Source organism: Nicotiana sylvestris, chromosome 6 (genome assembly GCF_000393655.2).
Source record: "Nicotiana sylvestris chromosome 6, ASM39365v2, whole genome shotgun sequence".
In the NCBI taxonomy this organism is placed as follows: Eukaryota; Viridiplantae; Streptophyta; class Magnoliopsida; order Solanales; family Solanaceae; genus Nicotiana; species Nicotiana sylvestris.
The window spans coordinates 81,181,042-81,194,987 of NC_091062.1; positions in this window are offsets into that span (position 1 = coordinate 81,181,042).

The window sequence follows — 13,946 nt, forward strand, 5'->3', positions numbered from 1 at the left end:
GGTGACACATGCCATATGGTGAGGGATTGCTCCAGACTTAGGAGGGGTGCACCTCCACAGACTTCTCAGCCACAGCGTGCCTTGCAGAGTTCTCAGGCTATGATTACAGCAATAGTTACTACCCCACCTGCCTAGCCAGCTAGAGGTGGAGGTCGGGGAAGTAGAGGTCGCCCTAGAGGAGGAGGCCAGGCCAGATATTATGCCTTTACTGCCCGTACTGAGGATGTTGCCTCCGATTCTATCATCACAGATATTGTCCTGGTTTGTCAGAGATGCATCGGTTCTATTCGATCCATGCTCCACGTACTCTTATGTGTCCTCTTATTTTTTCCCGCATTTGGGCATACCTCGGGATTCTTTGGCTTCCCCTGTTTATGTTTCTACTCCTGTGGGAGATTCTCTTATTGTGGATCGCGTTTATCGGTCATGTTTGGTTGCTCTTAGTGGTTTTGAGACTAGAGCCGATTTATTATTGCTCAGTATGGTAGATTTCGATGTTATCTTGGGCATGGACAGGTTGTCGCCCCATTATGATATTCTTGACTATCACGCAAAAATTGTGACGCTAGCTATGCCAGGTGTACCGCGAGTAGAGTGGAGGGGTACTTTATGTCGCGCCCCCTTTTTCTCGCGAAATAGGGCTTGTGACATTTGGGAGGACAACTCGTTCCCTTTTGGGAATTGGGTTTTGGAACTTGAAGAGTCGCCACCTAATAATTAAGTGCATTAGGACACTAATAAGGGTTTGAGTTTGAAGAACTAGAGTTTGGGTAAGGGCTAGAAATTATCTCGAGGGGAAAGTGTTAGGCACCCCTCAAGATCCACTAGTGTGGTTCCCGGCCATGTTACAATTGTGACTTCACATAATCAAGTAAGCAATTAAGGGCTCAAATAAAGGGGCTTGCATATAATATTGCAAATAAATTGAAAACTTTTGAGGAACAGTAAAGAGGGCAGAAATTTATGAAAGATTTAAGCAATTCTAAAGAAAGCAGATAAGGACAGGTAAAGGGAGGGGGGGTCCTAGGTTTATGATTAATATGGATCACGACAATGCAATACCCGGTAATCACTCTTCAAAAGAGGGGTTACACGTGGTATTAGCACACCAGTCATCATATCCATATCTACCCTTCCCAGCACGTTAAGGCATTAAATCGCATAATGGTGTCGTTACTTATTGCATGCTAGTACCCGCCCCAATCCTATCAGCCTCGGAGGCATTGAGACTACTAATCCTAAAGGGGGGGAGTTGGGGCTTTTCCAAAGTCTTCCAAAGGATAAAAATCTAGGCGACAAGCAATAACAAATAGCAGTTAAAGGGGGGGAACAAATAGCAGTTAAGGCTCAAGTAGGCCTCCTCATTCAAAGCAGCAAATTATTTAGCATGACTTACAAGTACTGGTTTGGTCTGAATTAAATTAAGGCGCAGGATAGGTTGATTTATCACATATTTCTCAGATGAGGAGTCCGAATTAGCCTTGTCTAGATGTAGTTATCAAAGACTGACACAGTTAATTAATCACCTAATAGTTTGCCTAAGTGAGACCTATAGGCATGACATCTAATAGAGCTGTATTGATTTTAAGGAAAACGTTTGTTGGTTTTATAAAAAAGGATTTGAAAACTTTAAGACTGGTTTTAGATTCAAAACGGGACTGGTTCAGTTGATTTATTCCTATAAGCATGATCTCTAAGTGTCATTGGTTTCAAAAAAAGTTACATAAATACAGGAATCCTATAGCCATAATATCTAGAATGGATTGGTTATTATTATGCCTAAGATTGTTTGCCTAACGGCGGGTATATGCAGAAATGCAGAAAAACTTATAGGCATGTTTTCTATATGCAGAACCTATAGGCATAATCTCTAAGATGCAGAACTTATACGCATGTCTTCTAAAATGCAGAAATGCAGGACTTATAGGCATGTTTTCTAAATGTAGTAATGGAAAAGTTATAAAGACTTATAGGCAGGGTTTCTAAATGCATAGTGAAACAATCTTATAGGCAGAATTTCTAAATACATAATGAAACAATCTTATAGGCAGAATTTCTAAATGCAGATATATAAACGAAAAATGTTGTGATTGCAGAAATAGAGCCTAAAGCATGATATCTACCCCATATGCATAACATGAGACACCCTCCCCCATTTTACTATACACCTCATAGGTTATTACAAAATATTACAGACTCGAGTGAATCAAAAAGATAAGTAAAATTACATCAGAAGTTCCAACTACATCTAAACAGCCTAATTCATACTCGAAGTCCAACAATATGAGATAAACCAACTTCCAGGACCAGATTTCCAAAAGACTTTCTCATATTTGGCGTGTGTCAAAGTTCCAAGAGTCTCAAAGGGACTTCGGGCAATGCTTACACCCCAAAACATTGCAGAATTAAGAACATAGTGCAGTGTGGAAATGACAGCCCTCAGATGTCCAAGTTCAGAGGGAACTCAAGGTCCCAAAGCAAGGCTCATAAGAGAGGGGCAGAACTTAAGAGTCTAAGAATAAGTGCAAGTGCACAGGGGGAAGGAATTAGGGAGAGACATGGCAGGCTGGTGGTCATGCCCAGCAATTGGAATGCCGGCACACCCTGACCAACCTGCTAGCCAAACATTGAGAGTTAGGATCCATTGTGGATCAGGTTATGGCCTAGGCAGTAATTAGGATACTATCAGACCAAGACCTTAACTCAAGCATATAGAAGGGAATAGGGTAGGGATTCATAACAGAAACAGAAGCAAGGAAGAAAATATTTAGCACAAATTACTAAACATGAGCAGTAAAGTAAACAAAAAGTCTGAAACTGTAGAGTGAACACATAGGGGTGAGGTAGAAAATTAAATAAAAGACATACCAGTTTCAAAGGAAAATAAGTAAGAAAACAGTAGCCTTGAGAGATCCAAGTTGCAAACAAAGTAGTTCCAAAAGATCTCAAGCAAAGCCAAGTATTGAATTCAAACCGTATTGCAAGACAGTAAGTAATTAGAAGCGTTTTTGTTCGTGTGTATCTCAGTGTGTGTAAAGAGGGAAGACTAGGTCTTTATATAGTTTTGAAAATAAGTAATACATAGGCAAAGGATGCACAAACATGGAAATAGCAATCAATTAGTATCAATTAAGACAACTGGAATCCTTTAATTAAGGAGTCTAGTTCAAACGGTTAGTCAAGACAGAATAAGGAAAGAAATTAGTTCAATAGGGCTGATTAGGGCAGAGAAACCACATAGTGCATAAACAAGGTCAAATACATAGTGGGTAATTAAAGAAAGTTGGAATAATAGTGTATTTATAAAGTAAAAATAGGGCATCAGTTCGAAAATCAATTAAGAGGATCCCAGATCCAATTTTAATCACTAGGAATCAAGGTAATAAAGGAAAGAATCATATAAGTATAGAAATAATTCAAACATTGTTACAGAATTACAGAAGGAATACACGAGACCATGTATTTAAGGAAAACATCACAAACATAGAATTTCTACACAAAAAGATCAAAATAAACAGCTAGTAGGGTAAAGGAGGTTCAATCGAAAGAAATCAGTAAGAAATCATTAGCCTTATTAAAAGGGATTTCAGAATCAATCACTTGGTTGTGAAAACCTTTTGAAAGAGGAGTTTTTCTCATATATAAAGCACCTAAATCAAACAAAAGAGTCGTTTACCCTAGAAAAGAGTTATTGAAAGTTTCAGAGTCACAAACAAAAGGATTCAAGTTCGATTACATGCTCATAGTGAGTCTGCAAACCTAGGGTCCCAAAGTGGAACCCTAGTGCCACTTATCAAAGAAAATCCCCAAATCTTTAGGGTTTCAAATAGAATCAGAGGTGAGAAATCAAAGTCATTGAGAGAGGCTTAGAAGCCCCTTTCAAAGGCTTGTGAGAGGCAAACATACACAAATGAATTCAGAAGAAAGAGAGGCTGTGAGTTTTAAACAAAGCAAGTAAAAACATGCTTAGCAGGAACATCAACAAAAATTAGTAAGGTGAAACAAAATCAAAGAGCTCAAACTTGAACACATATAGCAAAGAATGAGGAACAACAAACCGAGTTAACATGTGAGCATGAGAGTGACAAAAAGAACAGAAAGGTCTTCCATAACCAGAAAAGAAACAAAAGAGAGCAAACTCGAGCATAATAAGAAATAAACATATGAGTATAAACACACATAAAGAGAGAATAAAAGATTCAAAAAAAATTTAAAGAAACTTTCCAGAAACCCTAAAAATCGAATTTGAACGATTTTGAAAAGGAGATTTTGGGGAAAAATCTTAAGACGTCAAGTAAAGACCAGGCATGGCACAGATCTAAGAAAAATAAGTAAGTATAGAACCTTAGACGGCTTAAAAACAGCAGAGAAGACCCTAGAATGAGAAGGTCTTGAGGAAAGTCAGATCCTGAGTCAAAGAGACTCATATTGCTCGAATACGCCGGAAAATAGCCGAGAGGCCATAGATCTTACAGATCTGAGACATATCTAAAGGGATCCATTGAAATCGGCCTTCAAACCTCAAGTGGCTTAGGTTTAATGGTGAGAGAGAGTGAGCACAGGCCATCCATGGCCAGGAATGCCATGGATTCCGGTGGAAACATGACAGAAGTAGGTGGGAATCGATTAGGGTTTCGGGGAGGGCTAGAGAGGATTTGGGAGATGAAGAGCATTCAAAGGCAGCGTCTTTGATACAAATGAGCTAGGGTTAGGGGGGATGGGAATTAAAAAAGGAAAGAACGAATCACGACCATTGATCAAAATGATCAACGGCCAGGATTAAAGGGGAGGTCGGGTGGGTCTGAAAACGGGTCAAGGGGTCTGGTTAAAATTGGAATTGGGTCATTTTAAATTGGGTGGAATTGGGGGTTAAATTGAGGTAAAAATTTAAATAGAAATGGCTATGTGTTAAATGGCCAATTTTCCCCTCTTTCATTTTATAAAAATAGTTTAAATGATTTTAAAATCAAATAACACTGAACTACTTAATAATATATAAATATTAATCTAAAAATACTGGAAACGATTTTATAGTTGCAAAATGCTATCAATCGTAGAACATGCTATAATTGCAATTATATGCAATTTATTTTTTAAAATACCAAACAAATTTGTAAAAAATATGCAAAAATTATCTTAACTATTTTTTGGTATAAATTATTCACCAAAATTGATGATTTTGAGAATAATTATGGATTTTGTACTGCTAAAATAGATAATAAATTGATTTTAAAAATTTTGAAAAATGAGGAAAAAATACCAAAACTCTTGGGCATGCTTATATATGCATTTATATGTTATTTTGAAAGTATTTTGTATATAAAAATATATAGGGAAAAATTGGGTATCAACACTTTAGATCACACTCCTAGTAGAGTTATTTCATTTCTTAATGCTCAGCAAATGGTTGAGAAGGGGTATGACGTGTATCTAGCCTATGTGAAAGATGTTAGTGTTGATACCCCTACAATTGATTCAGTCCCACTAGTACGGGACTTCCCTGATGTGTTTTCCGCTGATCTTCCGGGTATGCCACCCGACAGAGATATTGATTTTGGCATTGATTTGTTGCTGGGAACTCAGCCCATTTCTATTCCTCCTTATCGTATGGCTCCTCCAGAGTTGAAGGTATTGAAGGATCAGTTACAAGAATTGCTTGATAAGGGTTTTATTCGGCCTAGTGTATCACTTTGGGGTGCTCCTATCTTGTTTGTGAAGAAGAAGGACGGTTCTATTTGTATGTGCATATATTATCGCCAGTTGAACAAAGTCACAGTGAAGAACCAGTATCCTTTGCCTCATATTAATGATTTGTTTGACCAGTTACAGGGTGCCCGAGTATTTTCTAAGATTGACTTGCATTCAGGTTACCATCAGTTGAAGATTCATGAGCCAGATATCCCGAAGACTGCTTTCAAGACTCGGTATGGTCATTACGAGTTCCTTGTTGTGTCATTTGGGCTAACCAATGACCCAACAACCTTCATGTATTTGATGCACAGTGTGTTCCGGCCATATCTTAACTCATTTGTCATTGTCTTTATTGATGGTATTCTGGTATACTCTCGGAGTCTGGAAGATCATGAGAAGCACTTGAGGACAGTGCTTCAGACTCTGGGAGGAAAGAAGTTATATGCAAAGTTCTCAAAATGTGAGTTTTGGTTGGATTCTGTGACATTCTTGGGTCACGTGGTGTCTAGTGAGGGGATAAAGGTGGATCCGAAGAAAGTGGAAGCAGTGCAGAGTTGGCCCAGACCATCCTCAACTACAGAGATCGGCAGTTTTCTTACCTTGGTGGGTTATTACCGTCGATTTATTGAGGGGTTTTCATCTATTGCAGCACCTATGACCAGACTGATACAGAAGGGTGCTCCGTTCTAATGGACAGAAGAGTTTGAGGCGAGCTTCCAAAAGCTCAAGTCAGCTTTGACTACAGCCCTAGTTTTGATATTGCCCACAGGTTCGGGGTCTTATACTGTCTATTGTGATACCTCGAGGATTGGACATGGAGCGATATTGATGCAGGATGGTAGAGTGATTGCCTACGCGTCCAGACAGTTGAAGGTACATGAGAAGAACTATCCTATCCATAATCTCGAGTTGGATGTTATTGTTCACGCTTTGAAGATTTGGCGTCATTATTTGTACGGTGTTCTTTGTGAAATTTATACTGATCACCGGAGTTTGCAGTATTTGTTCAAGCAGAAGGATCTTAATTTGCACCATAGGAGGTGGTTAGAGCTGCTTAAGGACTATGATATCACTATCTTGTACTACCCAGGCAAGGCCAATATGGTGGCCAATGCTTTGAGTCGTCGGGTGGAGAGTTTGGGGAGTTTGGCTTATTTATCAGTAGTAGAGAGGCCCATGGCGATGGATGTTCAGGCCTTAGCCAGTCGGTTTGTTAGATTGGATCTTTCAGAGCCTAGTCGGGTTCTAGCTTGCGCGATTTCTTGGTCTTCCTTATTTGATCGTATCAGGAAGTGTCAGTATGATGATCCTCATCTGCTCGTCCTCAAGGACAAGGTTCTGCATGGTGATGCCAGAGATGTGACTATTGGATATGATGAGGTATTAAGGATGCAGGGTCGGGTATGTGTACCTAATATTGATGGGCTTAGGGAGTTGTTTCTAAAAGAGGCCCATAGTTCGCGGTACTCCATCCATCCGGGTGCCGCGAAAATGTACCAGGATTTGAGACAGCACTATTGGTGGAGGCAGATAAAGAAGGATATAGGTGGGTTCATAGCTTGGTGCCTCAATTGTCAGTAGGTAAAGTATGAGCACCAGAGATGGGGTGGGTTGCTTCAGCAGATAGAGATTCCGGAGTGGAAGTGGGAGCGGATCACCATGGACTTCATAGTTGGACTCCCACGGACTTTGAAGAAGTTCGATACCATTTGGGTGATTGTAGATCGGCTAACCAAGTTCGTGCACTTCATTACTATGTGTACTACCTATTCTTCGGAGCAATTGGCGAAGATTTATATCCAGGAGATTGTTTGTCTGCATGGTATTTCAGTTTCCATCATTTCAAACAGAGGTACTCAGTTCATATCACAGTTCTGGAGGGCCATACAGCATGAGTTGGGTACTCGGATGGAGTTGAGCACATCATTTCACCCCCAGACGGACGGACAGTCCAAGCACACTATTCAGATTCTTGAGGATATGCTCCGTGCGTGTGTGATAGAGTTTGGAGGTTCTTGGGATCAGTTCTTGCCACTGACAGAGTTTGCCTACAACAACAGCTATCAGTCCAGCATTCATATGGCTCTGTATGAGGCTTTATATTGTAGGTGGTATAGATCTTCAGTGGGTTAGTTCGAGCCAGGCGAGGCTAGATTATTGTACACAAACTTGGTTCAGGATGCCTTGGAGAAGGTTAAGGTGATTCAGAATAGACACCGTACAGCCCAATCCAGACAGAAGAGTTACGGTGACCGGAAGGTTCGTGATGTTTCCTATATGGTTAGAGAGCGGGTCTTGCTTCAGGTTTCGCCTATGAAGGGCGTTATGAGATTCGGGAAGAAAGGGAAATTGAGTCCGAGGTTTATTGGTCCTTTTGATATATTACGATGTGTTGGGGAGGTTGCTTATGAGCATGCCTTACCTCCCAGCTTGGCAGGAGTTCATCCGGTATTTCATGTTTCGATGCTCCGGAAGTATCATGGTGATCCGTCGCACGTGTTGGATTTCAGTTCAGTCCAGCTGGACAAAGATCTATATTATGTTGAGGAGCAATGGCAATATTGGATAGGCAGGTTCGAAAGCTGAGGTCAAAGAACATTGCATCAGTGAAGGTTCAGTGTCGGGGTCAGCCGGTCGAGGAGGCGACTTGGGAGACCGAGCAGGATATGCGTAGCCGTTACCCTCATCTTTTCACTACTTTAGGTATGTCTCTATGCTTGTTTGAGGACGAACAAATGTTTTAAGAGGGGGAGGATGTAATGACGGCCGGTCGTTTTAAGAATTAACGCTCCGATCCTCTATAACTGCTTTCCTCGTGTTTGTTTCTCCTATTGTGAATGCCGGGAGGGTTCGTTTTGTGTTTTGGAGTGTTTTGGGACACTTAGTCCCTAAATGAGAACTTAAACTTTAGAATTTGGACCATAGTTGGAGCAGTGTGAAGACGACCTCAGAATGGAATTCCGTTAATTTTGTTAGCTCCGTTGAGTGATTTCGGGCTTAGGGGCGAGTTTGGATTGTGATTTGGAAGTCCGTAGCTTATTTAGGCTTGAAATGCCGAAAGTTGAATTTTTGAAGTTTCCGGATCGATAGTGAGATTTTGATATCGGGTTCGGAATCTGATTCCGAGAGTTGGAATAGCTCTGTAGTATTGAATGTGACTTGTGTGCAAATTTTGGGGTCATTTGGACTTGGTTTGGTTGGTTTCGGCATCGGTTGTAGGTTTCTTGAAGTTTCAAGTTCTTTAGGTTTGGATTGGAGGGTGATTCATGGTTTTAGCATTGTTTGATGTGATTTGAGGGTTGGAATAAGTTCGTATGATTTTTTAGGATTGGTTGGCATGTTTGGTTGAGGGTCCAGGGGCCTCAGGTGAGTTTCGAATGTCGAATGAATTGGAATTTGGACTTAGGCAAAAACTGGGTCGGTGAACATGTCATAACCGCACTTGCATGTGTAGGACCGCAGGTGCGGCACCGCAAAAGTGGTATGAGGACCGCAGGTGCAGGCTGAGGCCCAAGTGGAGTTGGTCATAGATGCGGCCCAAGAACCTCAGAAGCGGACCGCATCTATGAGAGTAAGATCGCAGGTGCGACATATGTCTATTTAACGAAAAGTCGCAGGTGCAGATAAAAGGCCGCAGAAGCGAGATCGCAGGTGCGGTAAAGCCCTCGCAGGTGCGAATATCGCTGGGCAATAAAAGGGAAAACGAGGGTTTGAACTCATAACTTGGAAAAATGATTTGGAGCTCGGTTGAGGGCGATTCTATCTTGATTTTGATCTTAGAACTATAATCTATTGTTGTTTTCGTCTTCTAATTAGGAATTTGGGGAATAAGAGTTTGAAAATGGGAGAAAAGTTCCCCAATTGAGAATCTGAGTTTTGAGTGAGATTTTGACGTCGGATTTTGGTGATTTTTGTTCTAGTGTGTTCGTGAATGATCAGGGATTCTGAATTTGTAAAATTTATCCAATTCCAAGATGTGGGCCCGGGGCTTTTTGGGTGATTTTCTTAATTTCGCACGTTAGCTTCAAATTAATTAGTGAAATTAGTTACTTGAAGTTATATTTACATTATGCAATTAATTTGGATAGATTTGGGCCATTTGGAGTTGAGTACTCATGGCAAGAACGTGATTTTGAGTTAATTGAGCTAGTTTGATGTAAGTGGCTTGCCTAACCTTGTGTGGGGGAACTCCCCTTAGGATTTAGTATTGTTGTTATATGAGTGTCGTGTACGTGAGATGACGAGTGCGTATATGTGCTAGTTGCTGAAAAATCTCGTTTCCATTAAGTAAATACCTATGTTTTTTTTGTAATTGAGCAATACTTGTACTTGAAGCCTCTTGTTTAGTTTAGGAAAAGCATGCTTATGTGAATTAATTGTCTTACTTGCTTTAATTGCTTACTTGTACTCTGTGCAGCATGTTAGAGTAGAATCTCCTGTTTAATTTCTCGAATAGAACTGTGAATTCTTCTGAGATTGTTGTGTGTTTACTTTGGGACTACGGGATGATGTCCCGGGAGATCCCCCTGCATGTTTACTTTGGGACTATGGATCGGTATTCGGGTAGATCCCCCTGCACATTTGTATTTGGGACTATGGGACAGCACCCGGCAGATCCTCTGTAATGGATATTTACTTTGGGACTACAGATTAGTATTCTGGGAGTTTTTCCTGCATATTTATGATTCAGACTACGGGACAATATCCCAGGAGATCCTCTAGACATTTACGTTTGGGGCTACGGGACGATATCCCGGGAGATCCCCTGTTGCCATTTATGTGTACTGAGTTAGATTCTTTCTGTGATTTTATTCATTATAGGCTGTTAGCATTTTAATTATGTTGTCATATTCCATTCTACTTTACCTTGTTTTTCATCTATAACTAGTAGGGCCCTGACCTTCCTCGTCACTACCCAACCGAGGTTAGGCTTGGTACTTACCGGGTACCGCTGCGGTGTACTTATGCCCTTTCCTGCACGTGTTTTTCGTGTGAAGGTCCAGGTTCTTCGGCTTAGCCATACTTCCAGTGAGGCGAGGCGGTCTTCAGAGACTTCGAGGTATATCTTCCACGTTCGCAGACCGAGGAGTCCCTCTTTATTCTCTCTTCTAGCTTTAGCTCTCCTGTATTTACTTTTGTTTAGACATTCTGGAGTTAGAAAACTTTGTAGTTATTCCACAGCTTGTGATTTCATGAGATTTCGGGTTTTGGGAGTTAATTTAGTTTGACAGTGTATATTTGTATATGCCGAGCGGCATCTTAAACGTTTTATTTATGTTTTATCCGCAGTTTTTGGCTAGTTTTATCTTTCGTTTGTTTTTTCCGCAAATTGTTAGGCTTACCTAGTCGTAGAGACTAGGTGCCGTCCCGACAGTTCATGGAGGGCGAACTTGGATCGTGACAAGTGAGTTATCTCGTTATGCACAAAAAAAAGAGTCCGCAGTTTTTTTGAGAGGCTCAATTATTGTCTCAGACTTGGGATGGCATGAGAGTTAGAGACTGATACTTCATTTCATCAGGTGGTGGAGATCGCTAGAAGGATCGAGCCCATCCGTAGTTTAGAGAAAGAGGATAGGGAGGCTAAGAATCCTCATGAACCGGGAGGATTTATGATCCATATTTTGGAGGCAAAACGCGTTATGGTAGAGGTTTTGTGGGTCAGCCAGTTCAGTCTGCACTTGAGGTTTCACTTGGTGCTTCAATTATTCATTAGTCTCAGAGTACCCGTTCTGGACAGCTTTTGCAACCGCATTAGCTGAGAGGTTACTTTGATTGTGGGGATTCTATGCACATGGTGAGAGATTGTCCTAGACTTCTAACGGGTGTACCACAGCGGATACCTAGGCTATGGGTTCTGCTCCAGTTGCTACCATACCTACACAGCCAGCTAGAGATGGAGGACAGATGGGTAGAGGTCATCCTAGAAAGGGAGGCCCAACTTATTTTTATGTATTCCCTAGTAAGGCTGAGGTTGCTGCATCGGATGATGTCACTACATGTATGGTTCCGATTTGCTATTGAGATGCATCGGTTTTATTTTGATTTGGTCCAATTTATCAGTATGAGTCATCCTACCTTGCTTCACACATGGATATGTTTCGTGATTATTGTACTCTATTTATTTGTCTTCACCTGCTGTGAGCTCTATTGTGGTAGGCCGCATTTATCATTCTGGTTTGGTCACTATTGAGGGTTATAATACTAGGGTGGACTTTTTATTACTTAATACGGTAATTTTTTATGTGATTTCTGGATGATTTGGCCATGACTTGTGATTTGGGTTCTGTACAGGTATGGGAAGTCTGTTACGTGTTGTGGTTTTGTTCTATGGGATTGAGTTAGTAGAAGATTTTTGGTTGTTGGGATGTTTATCTTACTTGTGATTCCGATTTGAGGATGAGAACCTTGTGTTCTTTGTGATCGATAAGTTTGGACTGGGCCATGTGCCGTTGTGGGGTTGTGTTAGGGTAAGATTTGTTGTAGTTGTTGCGTGTGTCTTGCTTCTTCCTTGTGGGACGGATTACTTGTATGGTAGAGAAAGGGAGTTGTACATGTTATACATGTTTTATACTTCTCTCATGTGTGTCTCTTTCCATATTTAGTCATATTCAAGTTGTAGTTGTTGGGTTTGGATTGCAATGTATGTGCCTAGGTGGCGTTGGGTGTGGCTTGTTGGTCGAGTGAGTAGTTATGAATTTCACATGGTTCTTACATCATTAGCAATGTTGTGAAGGTCTAGAACAAGGCTCTAGTCGTTATGAGGCTATTTATCGGTACTAAAGTTTGGTAATGGGCAGCTATTGTGGTCAGAATTATTGTTATGGGCATATGTGTTATGTGTTATGTCGTGTGGTTATAACTTGTGAATGTATGCATGAGTTGTGCATATAGTTGAGGATTATACAGTGTGTTTATGTGGTAATCGGGTCTTTAGGGGATGATCGGATGTTGAAATTTTGTTCTAAACTTATCGATATGGGTGAAAGGGATAATCTTCGGTCGAGATGGTGTTATTGAGCTTATGTGGATTGGGGTTATGTGGCATCACTCGTGTGTATTCATATGGTGAGCTTATACATAGATTTGATGACTTTGGAATGACTCTTGGCACATTCGAGGACGAACGTTTGTTTAGAGGGGGAGAATGTAACGACCTGACCGGTCATTTTTAGCTTTAACATTCAGTTTGGTGGTTTGAGGTCTTGAGTATTTTCATCTTATGTATTATGATTTGCGTGTATGGTCAGTTTCAATTTTCGAGCTATTCGAGATTGATTGGAAGGATGATTCATTTTAGAAGCTTTAAGTTGGAAGAGTTGATCATGTTTGACTTTTGCGTATTTGATCTTGGATAGGAGTTTTGATGGTTCCGTTAGATTTGGATAGTGATTTTGGACTTAGTTGTATGCCCGAAATTGAATTCGGAGGTCCCTAAGTTGATTTGGCTTGTTTTGCCGAAAGTTGGCACTTGAGGCTTAGAAATTCCTTAAATTTGACCATTGTTTTACTTTATGGCTATCAAGTTCAGATTTTAGTTTCGGGACTTGGAATAGGTTCATTTTATCATTTGTGACTTGGAATAGGTCTGCAAAATTTGGTATCATTCCGAGTTGATTTGATCAAAATCAGAGGCATGGTTGTGTTTCTAGCAATTCTTGAAGTTCATTGTGCTTTTTATATGTTTTAGTGTCCGATTCATGGTTCCAGATATTACCTTGGTGTCTTAATCCCACGAGCAAATTGGTATGATGTTTATGTACTTTTGTAAATGTTTGGTATGGAGCCCCGGATGCTCGGGTAAGTTTCGGACACGTTTCGGAGAGTTTAAGAGATGTTAAGATTTTTGCCGGTGTTCAGTTCTCGCATTTGCAAGGAATTGGTCGCATTTGCGACCACCGCATTTACAATTTTCTTCTCGCTTTGGGACCACCGCATTTGCGATTTTCTTCTCACTTTTGCGAAATGGTTGAGGATTGCAGAGTTCGCTTTTGCGAACTCCGGATCACATTAGCAATTGGGGTTCCTAGGTTGGGACTGCCACATTTGCGATCTCATGATCGCTTTTGCAAAGGGCCCGACTTCGCAAATGCAAAGTCAAGGTTGCATTTGTGACTTTCCTTGGGATTTTCAGGTGCTGCATTTGCGATGGAATATCCGCATTTGCGAGGGTTTGCAATTGCGGACCCCAGATCGCTTTTGCAATGTATGCACCTCAACAAAAGGGCTGAAAAATGGGAATTAGCTTCATTTGTCAT